This window comes from Phyllobates terribilis, unplaced genomic scaffold (assembly GCF_046119375.1).
Source record: "Phyllobates terribilis strain yellow unplaced genomic scaffold, ASM4611937v1 Scaffold_1__5_contigs__length_1240528914, whole genome shotgun sequence".
Lineage (NCBI taxonomy): Eukaryota > Metazoa > Chordata > Amphibia > Anura > Dendrobatidae > Phyllobates > Phyllobates terribilis.
The window spans coordinates 641,556,406-641,575,923 of NW_027362761.1; positions in this window are offsets into that span (position 1 = coordinate 641,556,406).

A 19,518-nucleotide genomic window follows, 5' to 3' on the forward strand; every position below is an offset into this window, starting at 1 on the left:
TTAAACGTCAGCGGAATTCTGAGAACAATGGAAATGTTCTGAAGCATTTTTAAACTTCAGCAGATTTCCGAGAAAAATGGAAGAGTTCCGAAGCATTTTTAAACTTCAGCGGAATTCCGAGAACAATGTAAGAGATTTTAAGCATTTTTAAACTTCAGCGGAATTCCGAGAACAATAGAAGAGTTCCGAAGCATTTTTAAAATTCACACGAATTCCGAGAATAATGGAAGAGTTCAGATGAATTTTTAGACTTCAGCAGAATTCCTAGAACAATGGAAGAGTTCCAAAGCATTTTTAAACTTCAGCGGAATTCCGATAACAATGGAAGAGTTCCGAAGCATTTTTAAACGTCAGCGGAATTCCGAGAACAATGGAAGAGTACCGAAGCATTTTAAAACGTCATCCGAATTCCGAGAACAATGGAAGAGTTCCGAACCATTTTTAAACTTCAGCGGAATTACGAGAACAATGGAAGAGTTCCGAAGCATTTTTAAACATGAGCAGAATTACGAGAACAATGGAAGAGATTTAAAGCATTTTTAAACTTCAGCGGAATTCCAAGAACAATAGAAGAGTTCCGAAGCATTTTTAAACTTCACCCGAATTCCGAGAGCAATGGAAAAGTTCCAAAGCATTTTAAAAGTTCAGCAGAATTCCGAGAACAATTGAAGAGTTCCGAAGCATTTTTAAATGTCAGCGGAATGCCGAGAACAATGCAAGATCTCCGAAGCATTTTTATATGTCAGCGGAATTCCGAGAACAATGGAAGAGTACCGAAGCATTTTTAAACTTCAACAGAATTCCGAGAACAATGGAAGAGTTTCGAAGCATTTTTAAACTTCAACGGAATTCCGAGAACAATGGAAGAGTTCCGAAGCATTTTTAAATGTCAGCGGAATGCCGAGAACAATGCAAGATTTCCGAAGCATTTTTATATGTCAGCGGAATTCCGAGAACAATGGAAGAGTACCGAAGCATTTTTAAACTTCAGCAGAATTCCGAGAACAATGGAAGAGTTTTGAAGCATTTTTAAACTTCAACGGAATTCCGAGAACAGTGGAAGAGTTGCGAAGCATTATTAAACGTCAGCGGAATTCCGAGAGCAATGGAAGAGTTCTGAAGCATTTTTAAACTTCAGCAGAATTCCGAGAACAATGAAAGAGTTTCGAAGCATTTTTAAACTTCAGCAGAATTCCGAGAACAATGGAAGAGTTTCGAAGCATTTTTAAACTTCAACGGAATTCCGAGAACAATGGAACAGTTCCGAAGCATTTTTAAACGTCAGCGGAATTCCGAGAACAATGAAAGAGTTGCGAAGCATTATTAAACGTCAGCGGAATTCCGAGAACAATGGAAGAGTTCTGAAGCATTTTTAAGCGTCAGCGGAATTTTAAAAACAATGGAAGATTTCCGAAGCATTTTTAAATGTCAGCGGAATTCTGAGAACAATGGAAGAGTTCTGAAGCATTTTTAAACTTCAGCAGAATTCCGAGAACAATGGAAGGGTTCCGAAGCATTTTTAAACTTCAGCGGAATTTGGAGAACAATGGAAGAGTTCCGAAGCATTTTTAAAAGTCAGCGGAATTCCGAGAACAATGGAAGAGTTGTGAAGCATTTTTAAACGTCAGCGGAATTCTGAGAACAATGGAAGAGTTCTGAAGCATTTTCAAACTTCAGCAGAATTCCGAGAACAATGGAAGGGTTCCGAAGCATTTTTAAACTTCAGCGGAATTTGGAGAACAATGGAAGAGTTCCGAAGCATTTTTAAAAGTCAGCGGAATTCCGAGAACAATGGAAGAGTTGTGAAGCATTTTTAAACGTCAGCGGAATTCCGAGAACAAAGGAAGAGTTCCCAAGCATTTTTAAACTTCAGCGAAATTACGAGAACAATGGAAGAGTTCCGAAGCATTTTTAAACATGAGCAGAATTACGAGAACAATGGAAGAGATTTTAAGCATTTTTAAACTTCAGCGGAATTCCGAGAACAATAGAAGAGTTCCGAAGCATTTTTAAACTTCACCCGAATTCCGAGAGCAATGGAAGAGTTCCAAAGCATTTTAAAAGTTCAGCAGAATTCCGAGAACAATTGAAGAGTTCCGAAGCATTTTTAAACGTCAGCGGAATGCCGAGAACAATGCAAGATTTCCGAAGCATTTTTATATGTCAGCGGAATTCCGAGAACAATGGAAGAGTACCGAAGCATTTTTAAACGTCAGCGGAATTCCGAGAACAATGGAAGAGTACCGAATCATTTTTAAACGTCAGCGGAATTCTGAGAACAATGGAAATGTTCTGAAGCATTTTTAAACTTCAGCAGATTTCCGAGAAAAATGGAAGAGTTCCGAAGCATTTTTAAACTTCAGCGGAATTCCGAGAACAATGTAAGAGATTTTAAGCATTTTTAAACTTCAGCGGAATTCCGAGAACAATAGAAGAGTTCCGAAGCATTTTTAAAATTCACACGAATTCCGAGAATAATGGAAGAGTTCAGATGAATTTTTAGACTTCAGCAGAATTCCTAGAACAATGGAAGAGTTCCAAAGCATTTTTAAACTTCAGCGGAATTCCGATAACAATGGAAGAGTTCCGAAGCATTTTTAAACGTCAGCGGAATTCCGAGAGCAATGGAAGAGTTCTGAAGCATTTTTAAACTTCAGCAGAATTCCGAGAACAATGAAAGAGTTTCGAAGCATTTTTAAACTTCAGCAGAATTCCGAGAACAATGGAAGAGTTTCGAAGCATTTTTAAACTTCAACGGAATTCCGAGAACAATGGAAGAGTTCCGAAGCATTTTTAAACGTCAGCGGAATTCCGAGAACAATGAAAGAGTTGCGAAGCATTATTAAACGTCAGCGGAATTCCGAGAACAATGGAAGAGTTCTGAAGCATTTTTAAGCGTCAGCGGAATTTTAAAAACAATGGAAGATTTCCGAAGCATTTTTAAATGTCAGCGGAATTCTGAGAACAATGGAAGAGTTCTGAAGCATTTTTAAACTTCAGCAGAATTCCGAGAACAATGGAAGGGTTCCGAAGCATTTTTAAACTTCAGCGGAATTTGGAGAACAATGGAAGAGTTCCGAAGCATTTTTAAAAGTCAGCGGAATTCCGAGAACAATGGAAGAGTTGTGAAGCATTTTTAAACGTCAGCGGAATTCTGAGAACAATGGAAGAGTTCTGAAGCATTTTCAAACTTCAGCAGAATTCCGAGAACAATGGAAGGGTTCCGAAGCATTTTTAAACTTCAGCGGAATTTGGAGAACAATGGAAGAGTTCCGAAGCATTTTTAAAAGTCAGCGGAATTCCGAGAACAATGGAAGAGTTGTGAAGCATTTTTAAACGTCAGCGGAATTCCGAGAACAAAGGAAGAGTTCCCAAGCATTTTTAAACTTCAGCGAAATTACGAGAACAATGGAAGAGTTCCGAAGCATTTTTAAACATGAGCAGAATTACGAGAACAATGGAAGAGATTTTAAGCATTTTAAACTTCAGCGGAATTCCGAGAACAATAGAAGAGTTCCGAAGCATTTTTAAACTTCACCCGAATTCCGAGAGCAATGGAAGAGTTCCAAAGCATTTTAAAAGTTCAGCAGAATTCCGAGAACAATTGAAGAGTTCCGAAGCATTTTTAAACGTCAGCGGAATGCCGAGAACAATGCAAGATTTCCGAAGCATTTTTATATGTCAGCGGAATTCCGAGAACAATGGAAGAGTACCGAAGCATTTTTAAACGTCAGCGGAATTCCGAGAACAATGGAAGAGTACCGAATCATTTTTAAACGTCAGCGGAATTCTGAGAACAATGGAAATGTTCTGAAGCATTTTTAAACTTCAGCAGATTTCCGAGAAAAATGGAAGAGTTCCGAATCATTTTTAAACTTCAGCGGAATTCCGAGAACAATGTAAGAGATTTTAAGCATTTTTAAACTTCAGCGGAATTCCGAGAACAATAGAAGAGTTCCGAAGCATTTTTAAAATTCACACGAATTCCGAGAATAATGGAAGAGTTCAGATGAATTTTTAGACTTCAGCAGAATTCCTAGAACAATGGAAGAGTTCCAAAGCATTTTTAAACTTCAGCGGAATTCCGATAACAATGGAAGAGTTCCGAAGCATTTTTAAACGTCAGCGGAATTCCGAGAACAATGGAAGAGTACCGAAGCATTTTAAAACGTCATCCGAATTCCGAGAACAATGGAAGAGTTCCGAACCATTTTTAAACTTCAGCGGAATTACGAGAACAATGGAAGAGTTCCGAAGCATTTTTAAACATGAGCAGAATTACGAGAACAATGGAAGAGATTTAAAGCATTTTTAAACTTCAGCGGAATTCCAAGAACAATAGAAGAGTTCCGAAGCATTTTTAAACTTCACCCGAATTCCGAGAGCAATGGAAAAGTTCCAAAGCATTTTAAAAGTTCAGCAGAATTCCGAGAACAATTGAAGAGTTCCGAAGCATTTTTAAATGTCAGCGGAATGCCGAGAACAATGCAAGATCTCCGAAGCATTTTTATATGTCAGCGGAATTCCGAGAACAATGGAAGAGTACCGAAGCATTTTTAAACTTCAACAGAATTCCGAGAACAATGGAAGAGTTTCGAAGCATTTTTAAACTTCAACGGAATTCCGAGAACAATGGAAGAGTTCCGAAGCATTTTTAAATGTCAGCGGAATGCCGAGAACAATGCAAGATTTCCGAAGCATTTTTATATGTCAGCGGAATTCCGAGAACAATGGAAGAGTACCGAAGCATTTTTAAACTTCAGCAGAATTCCGAGAACAATGGAAGAGTTTTGAAGCATTTTTAAACTTCAACGGAATTCCGAGAACAGTGGAAGAGTTGCGAAGCATTATTAAACGTCAGCGGAATTCCGAGAGCAATGGAAGAGTTCTGAAGCATTTTTAAACTTCAGCAGAATTCCGAGAACAATGAAAGAGTTTCGAAGCATTTTTAAACTTCAGCAGAATTCCGAGAACAATGGAAGAGTTTCGAAGCATTTTTAAACTTCAACGGAATTCCGAGAACAATGGAACAGTTCCGAAGCATTTTTAAACGTCAGCGGAATTCCGAGAACAATGAAAGAGTTGCGAAGCATTATTAAACGTCAGCGGAATTCCGAGAACAATGGAAGAGTTCTGAAGCATTTTTAAGCGTCAGCGGAATTTTAAAAACAATGGAAGATTTCCGAAGCATTTTTAAATGTCAGCGGAATTCTGAGAACAATGGAAGAGTTCTGAAGCATTTTTAAACTTCAGCAGAATTCCGAGAACAATGGAAGGGTTCCGAAGCATTTTTAAACTTCAGCGGAATTTGGAGAACAATGGAAGAGTTCCGAAGCATTTTTAAAAGTCAGCGGAATTCCGAGAACAATGGAAGAGTTGTGAAGCATTTTTAAACGTCAGCGGAATTCTGAGAACAATGGAAGAGTTCTGAAGCATTTTCAAACTTCAGCAGAATTCCGAGAACAATGGAAGGGTTCCGAAGCATTTTTAAACTTCAGCGGAATTTGGAGAACAATGGAAGAGTTCCGAAGCATTTTTAAAAGTCAGCGGAATTCCGAGAACAATGGAAGAGTTGTGAAGCATTTTTAAACTTCAACGGAATTCCGAGAACAATGGAAGAGTTCCGAAGCATTTTTAAAAGTCAGCGGAATTCCGAGAACAATGGAAGAGTTGTGAAGCATTTTTAAACGTCAGCGGAATTCTGAGAACAATGGAAGAGTTCTGAAGCATTTTCAAACTTCAGCAGAATTCCGAGAACAATGGAAGGGTTCCGAAGCATTTTTAAACTTCAGCGGAATTTGGAGAACAATGGAAGAGTTCCGAAGCATTTTTAAAAGTCAGCGGAATTCCGAGAACAATGGAAGAGTTGTGAAGCATTTTTAAACGTCAGCGGAATTCCGAGAACAAAGGAAGAGTTCCCAAGCATTTTTAAACTTCAGCGAAATTACGAGAACAATGGAAGAGTTCCGAAGCATTTTTAAACATGAGCAGAATTACGAGAACAATGGAAGAGATTTTAAGCATTTTAAACTTCAGCGGAATTCCGAGAACAATAGAAGAGTTCCGAAGCATTTTTAAACTTCACCCGAATTCCGAGAGCAATGGAAGAGTTCCAAAGCATTTTAAAAGTTCAGCAGAATTCCGAGAACAATTGAAGAGTTCCGAAGCATTTTTAAACGTCAGCGGAATGCCGAGAACAATGCAAGATTTCCGAAGCATTTTTATATGTCAGCGGAATTCCGAGAACAATAGAAGAGTACCGAAGCATTTTTAAACGTCAGCGGAATTCCGAGAACAATGGAAGAGTACCGAATCATTTTTAAACGTCAGCGGAATTCTGAGAACAATGGAAATGTTCTGAAGCATTTTTAAACTTCAGCAGATTTCCGAGAAAAATGGAAGAGTTCCGAAGCATTTTTAAACTTCAGCGGAATTCCGAGAACAATGTAAGAGATTTTAAGCATTTTTAAACTTCAGCGGAATTCCGAGAACAATAGAAGAGTTCCGAAGCATTTTTAAAATTCACACGAATTCCGAGAATAATGGAAGAGTTCAGATGAATTTTTAGACTTCAGCAGAATTCCTAGAACAATGGAAGAGTTCCAAAGCATTTTTAAACTTCAGCGGAATTCCGATAACAATGGAAGAGTTCCGAAGCATTTTTAAACGTCAGCGGAATTCCGAGAACAATGGAAGAGTACCGAAGCATTTTAAAACGTCATCCGAATTCCGAGAACAATGGAAGAGTTCCGAACCATTTTTAAACTTCAGCGGAATTACGAGAACAATGGAAGAGTTCCGAAGCATTTTTAAACATGAGCAGAATTACGAGAACAATGGAAGAGATTTAAAGCATTTTTAAACTTCAGCGGAATTCCAAGAACAATAGAAGAGTTCCGAAGCATTTTTAAACTTCACCCGAATTCCGAGAGCAATGGAAAAGTTCCAAAGCATTTTAAAAGTTCAGCAGAATTCCGAGAACAATTGAAGAGTTCCGAAGCATTTTTAAATGTCAGCGGAATGCCGAGAACAATGCAAGATCTCCGAAGCATTTTTATATGTCAGCGGAATTCCGAGAACAATGGAAGAGTACCGAAGCATTTTTAAACTTCAACAGAATTCCGAGAACAATGGAAGAGTTTCGAAGCATTTTTAAACTTCAACGGAATTCCGAGAACAATGGAAGAGTTCCGAAGCATTTTTAAATGTCAGCGGAATGCCGAGAACAATGCAAGATTTCCGAAGCATTTTTATATGTCAGCGGAATTCCGAGAACAATGGAAGAGTTCCAAAGCATTTTTAAACTTCAGCGGAATTCCGATAACAATGGAAGAGTTCCGAAGCATTTTTAAACGTCAGCGGAATTCCGAGAGCAATGGAAGAGTTCTGAAGCATTTTTAAACTTCAGCAGAATTCCGAGAACAATGAAAGAGTTTCGAAGCATTTTTAAACTTCAGCAGAATTCCGAGAACAATGGAAGAGTTTCGAAGCATTTTTAAACTTCAACGGAATTCCGAGAACAATGGAAGAGTTCCGAAGCATTTTTAAACGTCAGCGGAATTCCGAGAACAATGAAAGAGTTGCGAAGCATTATTAAACGTCAGCGGAATTCCGAGAACAATGGAAGAGTTCTGAAGCATTTTTAAGCGTCAGCGGAATTTTAAAAACAATGGAAGATTTCCGAAGCATTTTTAAATGTCAGCGGAATTCTGAGAACAATGGAAGAGTTCTGAAGCATTTTTAAACTTCAGCAGAATTCCGAGAACAATGGAAGGGTTCCGAAGCATTTTTAAACTTCAGCGGAATTTGGAGAACAATGGAAGAGTTCCGAAGCATTTTTAAAAGTCAGCGGAATTCCGAGAACAATGGAAGAGTTGTGAAGCATTTTTAAACGTCAGCGGAATTCTGAGAACAATGGAAGAGTTCTGAAGCATTTTCAAACTTCAGCAGAATTCCGAGAGCAATGGAAGGGTTCCGAAGCATTTTTAAACGTCAGCGGAATTCCGAGAACAAAGGAAGAGTTCCCAAGCATTTTTAAACTTCAGCGAAATTACGAGAACAATGGAAGAGTTCCGAAGCATTTTTAAACATGAGCAGAATTACGAGAACAATGGAAGAGATTTTAAGCATTTTAAACTTCAGCGGAATTCCGAGAACAATAGAAGAGTTCCGAAGCATTTTTAAACTTCACCCGAATTCCGAGAGCAATGGAAGAGTTCCAAAGCATTTTAAAAGTTCAGCAGAATTCCGAGAACAATTGAAGAGTTCCGAAGCATTTTTAAACGTCAGCGGAATGCCGAGAACAATGCAAGATTTCCGAAGCATTTTTATATGTCAGCGGAATTCCGAGAACAATGGAAGAGTACCGAAGCATTTTTAAACGTCAGCGGAATTCCGAGAACAATGGAAGAGTACCGAATCATTTTTAAACGTCAGCGGAATTCTGAGAACAATGGAAATGTTCTGAAGCATTTTTAAACTTCAGCAGATTTCCGAGAAAAATGGAAGAGTTCCGAAGCATTTTTAAACTTCAGCGGAATTCCGAGAACAATGTAAGAGATTTTAAGCATTTTTAAACTTCAGCGGAATTCCGAGAACAATAGAAGAGTTCCGAAGCATTTTTAAAATTCACACGAATTCCGAGAATAATGGAAGAGTTCAGATGAATTTTTAGACTTCAGCAGAATTCCTAGAACAATGGAAGAGTTCCAAAGCATTTTTAAACTTCAGCGGAATTCCGATAACAATGGAAGAGTTCCGAAGCATTTTTAAACGTCAGCGGAATTCCGAGAACAATGGAAGAGTACCGAAGCATTTTAAAACGTCATCCGAATTCCGAGAACAATGGAAGAGTTCCGAACCATTTTTAAACTTCAGCGGAATTACGAGAACAATGGAAGAGTTCCGAAGCATTTTTAAACATGAGCAGAATTACGAGAACAATGGAAGAGATTTAAAGCATTTTTAAACTTCAGCGGAATTCCAAGAACAATAGAAGAGTTCCGAAGCATTTTTAAACTTCACCCGAATTCCGAGAGCAATGGAAAAGTTCCAAAGCATTTTAAAAGTTCAGCAGAATTCCGAGAACAATTGAAGAGTTCCGAAGCATTTTTAAATGTCAGCGGAATGCCGAGAACAATGCAAGATCTCCGAAGCATTTTTATATGTCAGCGGAATTCCGAGAACAATGGAAGAGTACCGAAGCATTTTTAAACTTCAACAGAATTCCGAGAACAATGGAAGAGTTTCGAAGCATTTTTAAACTTCAACGGAATTCCGAGAACAATGGAAGAGTTCCGAAGCATTTTTAAATGTCAGCGGAATGCCGAGAACAATGCAAGATTTCCGAAGCATTTTTATATGTCAGCGGAATTCCGAGAACAATGGAAGAGTACCGAAGCATTTTTAAACTTCAGCAGAATTCCGAGAACAATGGAAGAGTTTTGAAGCATTTTTAAACTTCAACGGAATTCCGAGAACAGTGGAAGAGTTGCGAAGCATTATTAAACGTCAGCGGAATTCCGAGAGCAATGGAAGAGTTCTGAAGCATTTTTAAACTTCAGAAGAATTCCGAGAACAATGAAAGAGTTTCGAAGCATTTTTAAACTTCAGCAGAATTCCGAGAACAATGGAAGAGTTTCGAAGCATTTTTAAACTTCAACGGAATTCCGAGAACAATGGAAGAGTTCCGAAGCATTTTTAAACGTCAGCGGAATTCCGAGAACAATGAAAGAGTTGCGAAGCATTATTAAACGTCAGCGGAATTCCGAGAACAATGGAAGAGTTCTGAAGCATTTTTAAGCGTCAGCGGAATTTTAAAAACAATGGAAGATTTCCGAAGCATTTTTAAATGTCAGCGGAATTCTGAGAACAATGGAAGAGTTCTGAAGCATTTTTAAACTTCAGCAGAATTCCGAGAACAATGGAAGGGTTCCGAAGCATTTTTAAACTTCAGCGGAATTTGGAGAACAATGGAAGAGTTCCGAAGCATTTTTAAAAGTCAGCGGAATTCCGAGAACAATGGAAGAGTTGTGAAGCATTTTTAAACGTCAGCGGAATTCCGAGAACAAAGGAAGAGTTCCCAAGCATTTTTAAACTTCAGCGAAATTACGAGAACAATGGAAGAGTTCCGAAGCATTTTTAAACATGAGCAGAATTACGAGAACAATGGAAGAGATTTTAAGCATTTTAAACTTCAGCGGAATTCCGAGAACAATAGAAGAGTTCCGAAGCATTTTTAAACTTCACCCGAATTCCGAGAGCAATGGAAGAGTTCCAAAGCATTTTAAAAGTTCAGCAGAATTCCGAGAACAATTGAAGAGTTCCGAAGCATTTTTAAACGTCAGCGGAATGCCGAGAACAATGCAAGATTTCCGAAGCATTTTTATATGTCAGCGGAATTCCGAGAACAATGGAAGAGTACCGAAGCATTTTTAAACGTCAGCGGAATTCCGAGAACAATGGAAGAGTACCGAATCATTTTTAAACGTCAGCGGAATTCTGAGAACAATGGAAATGTTCTGAAGCATTTTTAAACTTCAGCAGATTTCCGAGAAAAATGGAAGAGTTCCGAAGCATTTTTAAACTTCAGCGGAATTCCGAGAACAATGTAAGAGATTTTAAGCATTTTTAAACTTCAGCGGAATTCCGAGAACAATAGAAGAGTTCCGAAGCATTTTTAAAATTCACACGAATTCCGAGAATAATGGAAGAGTTCAGATGAATTTTTAGACTTCAGCAGAATTCCTAGAACAATGGAAGAGTTCCAAAGCATTTTTAAACTTCAGCGGAATTCCGATAACAATGGAAGAGTTCCGAAGCATTTTTAAACGTCAGCGGAATTCCGAGAACAATGGAAGAGTACCGAAGCATTTTAAAACGTCATCCGAATTCCGAGAACAATGGAAGAGTTCCGAACCATTTTTAAACTTCAGCGGAATTACGAGAACAATGGAAGAGTTCCGAAGCATTTTTAAACATGAGCAGAATTACGAGAACAATGGAAGAGATTTAAAGCATTTTTAAACTTCAGCGGAATTCCAAGAACAATAGAAGAGTTCCGAAGCATTTTTAAACTTCACCCGAATTCCGAGAGCAATGGAAAAGTTCCAAAGCATTTTAAAAGTTCAGCAGAATTCCGAGAACAATTGAAGAGTTCCGAAGCATTTTTAAATGTCAGCGGAATGCCGAGAACAATGCAAGATCTCCGAAGCATTTTTATATGTCAGCGGAATTCCGAGAACAATGGAAGAGTACCGAAGCATTTTTAAACTTCAACAGAATTCCGAGAACAATGGAAGAGTTTCGAAGCATTTTTAAACTTCAACGGAATTCCGAGAACAATGGAAGAGTTCCGAAGCATTTTTAAATGTCAGCGGAATGCCGAGAACAATGCAAGATTTCCGAAGCATTTTTATATGTCAGCGGAATTCCGAGAACAATGGAAGAGTACCGAAGCATTTTTAAACTTCAGCAGAATTCCGAGAACAATGGAAGAGTTTTGAAGCATTTTTAAACTTCAACGGAATTCCGAGAACAGTGGAAGAGTTGCGAAGCATTATTAAACGTCAGCGGAATTCCGAGAGCAATGGAAGAGTTCTGAAGCATTTTTAAACTTCAGCAGAATTCCGAGAACAATGAAAGAGTTTCGAAGCATTTTTAAACTTCAGCAGAATTCCGAGAACAATGGAAGAGTTTCGAAGCATTTTTAAACTTCAACGGAATTCCGAGAACAATGGAACAGTTCCGAAGCATTTTTAAACGTCAGCGGAATTCCGAGAACAATGAAAGAGTTGCGAAGCATTATTAAACGTCAGCGGAATTCCGAGAACAATGGAAGAGTTCTGAAGCATTTTTAAGCGTCAGCGGAATTTTAAAAACAATGGAAGATTTCCGAAGCATTTTTAAATGTCAGCGGAATTCTGAGAACAATGGAAGAGTTCTGAAGCATTTTTAAACTTCAGCAGAATTCCGAGAACAATGGAAGGGTTCCGAAGCATTTTTAAACTTCAGCGGAATTTGGAGAACAATGGAAGAGTTCCGAAGCATTTTTAAAAGTCAGCGGAATTCCGAGAACAATGGAAGAGTTGTGAAGCATTTTTAAACGTCAGCGGAATTCTGAGAACAATGGAAGAGTTCTGAAGCATTTTCAAACTTCAGCAGAATTCCGAGAACAATGGAAGGGTTCCGAAGCATTTTTAAACTTCAGCGGAATTTGGAGAACAATGGAAGAGTTCCGAAGCATTTTTAAAAGTCAGCGGAATTCCGAGAACAATGGAAGAGTTGGGAAGCATTTTTAAACGTCAGCGGAATTCCGAGAACAAAGGAAGAGTTCCCAAGCATTTTTAAACTTCAGCGAAATTACGAGAACAATGGAAGAGTTCCGAAGCATTTTTAAACATGAGCAGAATTACGAGAACAATGGAAGAGATTTTAAGCATTTTTAAACTTCAGCGGAATTCCGAGAACAATAGAAGAGTTCCGAAGCATTTTTAAACTTCACCCGAATTCCGAGAGCAATGGAAGAGTTCCAAAGCATTTTAAAAGTTCAGCAGAATTCCGAGAACAATTGAAGAGTTCCGAAGCATTTTTAAACGTCAGCGGAATGCCGAGAACAATGCAAGATTTCCGAAGCATTTTTATATGTCAGCGGAATTCCGAGAACAATGGAAGAGTACCGAAGCATTTTTAAACGTCAGCGGAATTCCGAGAACAATGGAAGAGTACCGAATCATTTTTAAACGTCAGCGGAATTCTGAGAACAATGGAAATGTTCTGAAGCATTTTTAAACTTCAGCAGATTTCCGAGAAAAATGGAAGAGTTCCGAAGCATTTTTAAACTTCAGCGGAATTCCGAGAACAATGTAAGAGATTTTAAGCATTTTTAAACTTCAGCGGAATTCCGAGAACAATAGAAGAGTTCCGAAGCATTTTTAAAATTCACACGAATTCCGAGAATAATGGAAGAGTTCAGATGAATTTTTAGACTTCAGCAGAATTCCTAGAACAATGGAAGAGTTCCAAAGCATTTTTAAACTTCAGCGGAATTCCGATAACAATGGAAGAGTTCCGAAGCATTTTTAAACGTCAGCGGAATTCCGAGAGCAATGGAAGAGTTCTGAAGCATTTTTAAACTTCAGCAGAATTCCGAGAACAATGAAAGAGTTTCGAAGCATTTTTAAACTTCAGCAGAATTCCGAGAACAATGGAAGAGTTTCGAAGCATTTTTAAACTTCAACGGAATTCCGAGAACAATGGAAGAGTTCCGAAGCATTTTTAAACGTCAGCGGAATTCCGAGAACAATGAAAGAGTTGCGAAGCATTATTAAACGTCAGCGGAATTCCGAGAACAATGGAAGAGTTCTGAAGCATTTTTAAGCGTCAGCGGAATTTTAAAAACAATGGAAGATTTCCGAAGCATTTTTAAATGTCAGCGGAATTCTGAGAACAATGGAAGAGTTCTGAAGCATTTTTAAACTTCAGCAGAATTCCGAGAACAATGGAAGGGTTCCGAAGCATTTTTAAACTTCAGCGGAATTTGGAGAACAATGGAAGAGTTCCGAAGCATTTTTAAAAGTCAGCGGAATTCCGAGAACAATGGAAGAGTTGTGAAGCATTTTTAAACGTCAGCGGAATTCTGAGAACAATGGAAGAGTTCTGAAGCATTTTCAAACTTCAGCAGAATTCCGAGAACAATGGAAGGGTTCCGAAGCATTTTTAAACTTCAGCGGAATTTGGAGAACAATGGAAGAGTTCCGAAGCATTTTTAAAAGTCAGCGGAATTCCGAGAACAATGGAAGAGTTGTGAAGCATTTTTAAACGTCAGCGGAATTCCGAGAACAAAGGAAGAGTTCCCAAGCATTTTTAAACTTCAGCGAAATTACGAGAACAATGGAAGAGTTCCGAAGCATTTTTAAACATGAGCAGAATTACGAGAACAATGGAAGAGATTTTAAGCATTTTAAACTTCAGCGGAATTCCGAGAACAATAGAAGAGTTCCGAAGCATTTTTAAACTTCACCCGAATTCCGAGAGCAATGGAAGAGTTCCAAAGCATTTTAAAAGTTCAGCAGAATTCCGAGAACAATTGAAGAGTTCCGAAGCATTTTTAAACGTCAGCGGAATGCCGAGAACAATGCAAGATTTCCGAAGCATTTTTATATGTCAGCGGAATTCCGAGAACAATGGAAGAGTACCGAAGCATTTTTAAACGTCAGCGGAATTCCGAGAACAATGGAAGAGTACCGAATCATTTTTAAACGTCAGCGGAATTCTGAGAACAATGGAAATGTTCTGAAGCATTTTTAAACTTCAGCAGATTTCCGAGAAAAATGGAAGAGTTCCGAAGCATTTTTAAACTTCAGCGGAATTCCGAGAACAATGTAAGAGATTTTAAGCATTTTTAAACTTCAGCGGAATTCCGAGAACAATAGAAGAGTTCCGAAGCATTTTTAAAATTCACACGAATTCCGAGAATAATGGAAGAGTTCAGATGAATTTTTAGACTTCAGCAGAATTCCTAGAACAATGGAAGAGTTCCAAAGCATTTTTAAACTTCAGCGGAATTCCGATAACAATGGAAGAGTTCCGAAGCATTTTTAAACGTCAGCGGAATTCCGAGAACAATGGAAGAGTACCGAAGCATTTTAAAACGTCATCCGAATTCCGAGAACAATGGAAGAGTTCCGAACCATTTTTAAACTTCAGCGGAATTACGAGAACAATGGAAGAGTTCCGAAGCATTTTTAAACATGAGCAGAATTACGAGAACAATGGAAGAGATTTAAAGCATTTTTAAACTTCAGCGGAATTCCAAGAACAATAGAAGAGTTCCGAAGCATTTTTAAACTTCACCCGAATTCCGAGAGCAATGGAAAAGTTCCAAAGCATTTTAAAAGTTCAGCAGAATTCCGAGAACAATTGAAGAGTTCCGAAGCATTTTTAAATGTCAGCGGAATGCCGAGAACAATGCAAGATCTCCGAAGCATTTTTATATGTCAGCGGAATTCCGAGAACAATGGAAGAGTACCGAAGCATTTTTAAACTTCAACAGAATTCCGAGAACAATGGAAGAGTTTCGAAGCATTTTTAAACTTCAACGGAATTCCGAGAACAATGGAAGAGTTCCGAAGCATTTTTAAAATTCACACGAATTCCGAGAATAATGGAAGAGTTCAGATGAATTTTTAGACTTCAGCAGAATTCCTAGAACAATGGAAGAGTTCCAAAGCATTTTTAAACTTCAGCGGAATTCCGAGAACAATGGAAGAGTACCGAAGCATTTTAAAACGTCATCCGAATTCCGAGAACAATGGAAGAGTTCCGAACCATTTTTAAACTTCAGCGGAATTACGAGAACAATTGAAGAGTTCCGAAGCATTTTTAAATGTCAGCGGAATGCCGAGAACAATGCAAGATCTCCGAAGCATTTTTATATGTCAGCGGAATTCCGAGAACAATGGAAGAGTACCGAAGCATTTTTAAACTTCAACAGAATTCCGAGAACAATGGAAGAGTTTCGAAGCATTTTTAAACTTCAACGGAATTCCGAGAACAATGGAAGAGTTCCGAAGCATTTTTAAATGTCAGCGGAATGCCGAGAACAATGCAAGATTTCCGAAGCATTTTTATATGTCAGCGGAATTCCGAGAACAATGGAAGAGTACCGAAGCATTTTTAAACTTCAGCAGAATTCCGAGAACAATGGAAGAGTTTTGAAGCATTTTTAAACTTCAACGGAATTCCGAGAACAGTGGAAGAGTTGCGAAGCATTATTAAACGTCAGCGGAATTCCGAGAGCAATGGAAGAGTTCTGAAGCATTTTTAAACTTCAGCAGAATTCCGAGAACAATGAAAGAGTTTCGAAGCATTTTTAAACTTCAGCAGAATTCCGAGAACAATGGAAGAGTTTCGAAGCATTTTTAAACTTCAACGGAATTCCGAGAACAATGGAACAGTTCCGAAGCATTTTTAAACGTCAGCGGAATTCCGAGAACAATGAAAGAGTTGCGAAGCATTATTAAACGTCAGCGGAATTCCGAGAACAATGGAAGAGTTCTGAAGCATTTTTAAGCGTCAGCGGAATTTTAAAAACAATGGAAGATTTCCGAAGCATTTTTAAATGTCAGCGGAATTCTGAGAACAATGGAAGAGTTCTGAAGCATTTTTAAACTTCAGCAGAATTCCGAGAACAATGGAAGGGTTCCGAAGCATTTTTAAACTTCAGCGGAATTTGGAGAACAATGGAAGAGTTCCGAAGCATTTTTAAAAGTCAGCGGAATTCCGAGAACAATGGAAGAGTTGTGAAGCATTTTTAAACGTCAGCGGAATTCTGAGAACAATGGAAGAGTTCTGAAGCATTTTCAAACTTCAGCAGAATTCCGAGAACAATGGAAGGGTTCCGAAGCATTTTTAAACTTCAGCGGAATTTGGAGAACAATGGAAGAGTTCCGAAGCATTTTTAAAAGTCAGCGGAATTCCGAGAACAATGGAAGAGTTGTGAAGCATTTTTAAACGTCAGCGGAATTCCGAGAACAAAGGAAGAGTTCCCAAGCATTTTTAAACTTCAGCGAAATTACGAGAACAATGGAAGAGTTCCGAAGCATTTTTAAACATGAGCAGAATTACGAGAACAATGGAAGAGATTTTAAGCATTTTTAAACTTCAGCGGAATTCCGAGAACAATAGAAGAGTTCCGAAGCATTTTTAAACTTCACCCGAATTCCGAGAGCAATGGAAGAGTTCCAAAGCATTTTAAAAGTTCAGCAGAATTCCGAGAACAATTGAAGAGTTCCGAAGCATTTTTAAACGTCAGCGGAATGCCGAGAACAATGCAAGATTTCCGAAGCATTTTTATATGTCAGCGGAATTCCGAGAACAATGGAAGAGTACCGAAGCATTTTTAAACGTCAGCGGAATTCCGAGAACAATGGAAGAGTACCGAATCATTTTTAAACGTCAGCGGAATTCTGAGAACAATGGAAATGTTCTGAAGCATTTTTAAACTTCAGCAGATTTCCGAGAAAAATGGAAGAGTTCCGAAGCATTTTTAAACTTCAGCGGAATTCCGAGAACAATGTAAGAGATTTTAAGCATTTTTAAACTTCAGCGGAATTCCGAGAACAATAGAAGAGTTCCGAAGCATTTTTAAAATTCACACGAATTCCGAGAATAATGGAAGAGTTCAGATGAATTTTTAGACTTCAGCAGAATTCCTAGAACAATGGAAGAGTTCCGAAGCATTTTTAAACGTCAGCGGAATTCCGAGAGCAATGGAAGAGTTCTGAAGCATTTTTAAACTTCAGCAGAATTCCGAGAACAATGAAAGAGTTTCGAAGCATTTTTAAACTTCAGCAGAATTCCGAGAACAATGGAAGAGTTTCGAAGCATTTTTAAACTTCAACGGAATTCCGAGAACAATGGAAGAGTTCCGAAGCATTTTTAAACGTCAGCGGAATTCCGAGAACAATGAAAGAGTTGCGAAGCATTATTAAACGTCAGCGGAATTCCGAGAACAATGGAAGAGTTCTGAAGCATTTTTAAGCGTCAGCGGAATTTTAAAAACAATGGAAGATTTCCGAAGCATTTTTAAATGTCAGCGGAATTCTGAGAACAATGGAAGAGTTCTGAAGCATTTTTAAACTTCAGCAGAATTCCGAGAACAATGGAAGGGTTCCGAAGCATTTTTAAACTTCAGCGGAATTTGGAGAACAATGGAAGAGTTCCGAAGCATTTTTAAAAGTCAGCGGAATTCCGAGAACAATGGAAGAGTTGTGAAGCATTTTTAAACGTCAGCGGAATTCTGAGAACAATGGAAGAGTTCTGAAGCATTTTCAAACTTCAGCAGAATTCCGAGAACAATGGAAGGGTTCCGAAGCATTTTTAAACTTCAGCGGAATTTGGAGAACAATGGAAGAGTTCCGAAGCATTTTTAAAAGTCAGCGGAATTCCGAGAACAATGGAAGAGTTGTGAAGCATTTTTAAACGTCAGCGGAATTCCGAGAACAAAGGAAGAGTTCCCAAGCATTTTTAAACTTCAGCGAAATTACGAGAACAATGGAAGAGTTCCGAAGCATTTTTAAACATGAGCAGAATTACGAGAACAATGGAAGAGATTTTAAGCATTTTAAACTTCAGCGGAATTCCGAGAACAATAGAAGAGTTCCGAAGCATTTTTAAACTTCACCCGAATTCCGAGAGCAATGGAAGAGTTCCAAAGCATTTTAAAAGTTCAGCAGAATTCCGAGAACAATTGAAGAGTTCCGAAGCATTTTTAAACGTCAGCGGAATGCCGAGAACAATGCAAGATTTCCGAAGCATTTTTATATGTCAGCGGAATTCCGAGAACAATGGAAGAGTACCGAAGCATTTTTAAACGTCAGCGGAATTCCGAGAACAATGGAAGAGTACCGAATCATTTTTAAACGTCAGCGGAATTCTGAGAACAATGGAAATGTTCTGAAGCATTTTTAAACTTCAGCAGATTTCCGAGAAAAATGGAAGAGTTCCGAAGCATTTTTAAACTTCAGCGGAATTCCGAGAACAATGTAAGAGATTTTAAGCATTTTTAAACTTCAGCGGAATTCCGAGAACAATAGAAGAGTTCCGAAGCATTTTTAAAATTCACACGAATTCCGAGAATAATGGAAGAGTTCAGATGAATTTTTAGACTTCAGCAGAATTCCTAGAACAATGGAAGAGTTCCAAAGCATTTTTAAACTTCAGCGGAATTCCGAGAACAATGGAAGAGTACCGAAGCATTTTAAAACGTCATCCGAATTCCGAGAACAATGGAAGAGTTCCGAACCATTTTTAAACTTCAGCGGAATTACGAGAACAATTGAAGAGTTCCGAAGCATTTTTAAATGTCAGCGGAATGCCGAGAACAATGCAAGATCTCCGAAGCATTTTTATATGTCAGCGGAATTCCGAGAACAATGGAAGAGTACCGAAGCATTTTTAAACTTCAACAGAATTCCGAGAACAATGGAAGAGTTTCGAAGCATTTTTAAACTTCAACGGAATTCCGAGAACAATGGAAGAGTTCCGAAGCATTTTTAAATGTCAGCGGAATGCCGAGAACAATGCAAGATTTCCGAAGCATTTTTATATGTCAGCGGAATTCCGAGAACAATGGAAGAGTACCGAAGCATTTTTAAACTTCAGCAGAATTCCGAGAACAATGGAAGAGTTTTGAAGCATTTTTAAACTTCAACGGAATTCCGAGAACAGTGGAAGAGTTGCGAAGCATTATTAAACGTCAGCGGAATTCCGAGAGCAATGGAAGAGTTCTGAAGCATTTTTAAACTTCAGCAGAATTCCGAGAACAATGAAAGAGTTTCGAAGCATTTTTAAACTTCAGCAGAATTCCGAGAACAATGGAAGAGTTTCGAAGCATTTTTAAACTTCAACGGAATTCCGAGAACAATGGAACAGTTCCGAAGCATTTTTAAACGTCAGCGGAATTCCGAGAACAATGAAAGAGTTGCGAAGCATTATTAAACGTCAGCGGAATTCCGA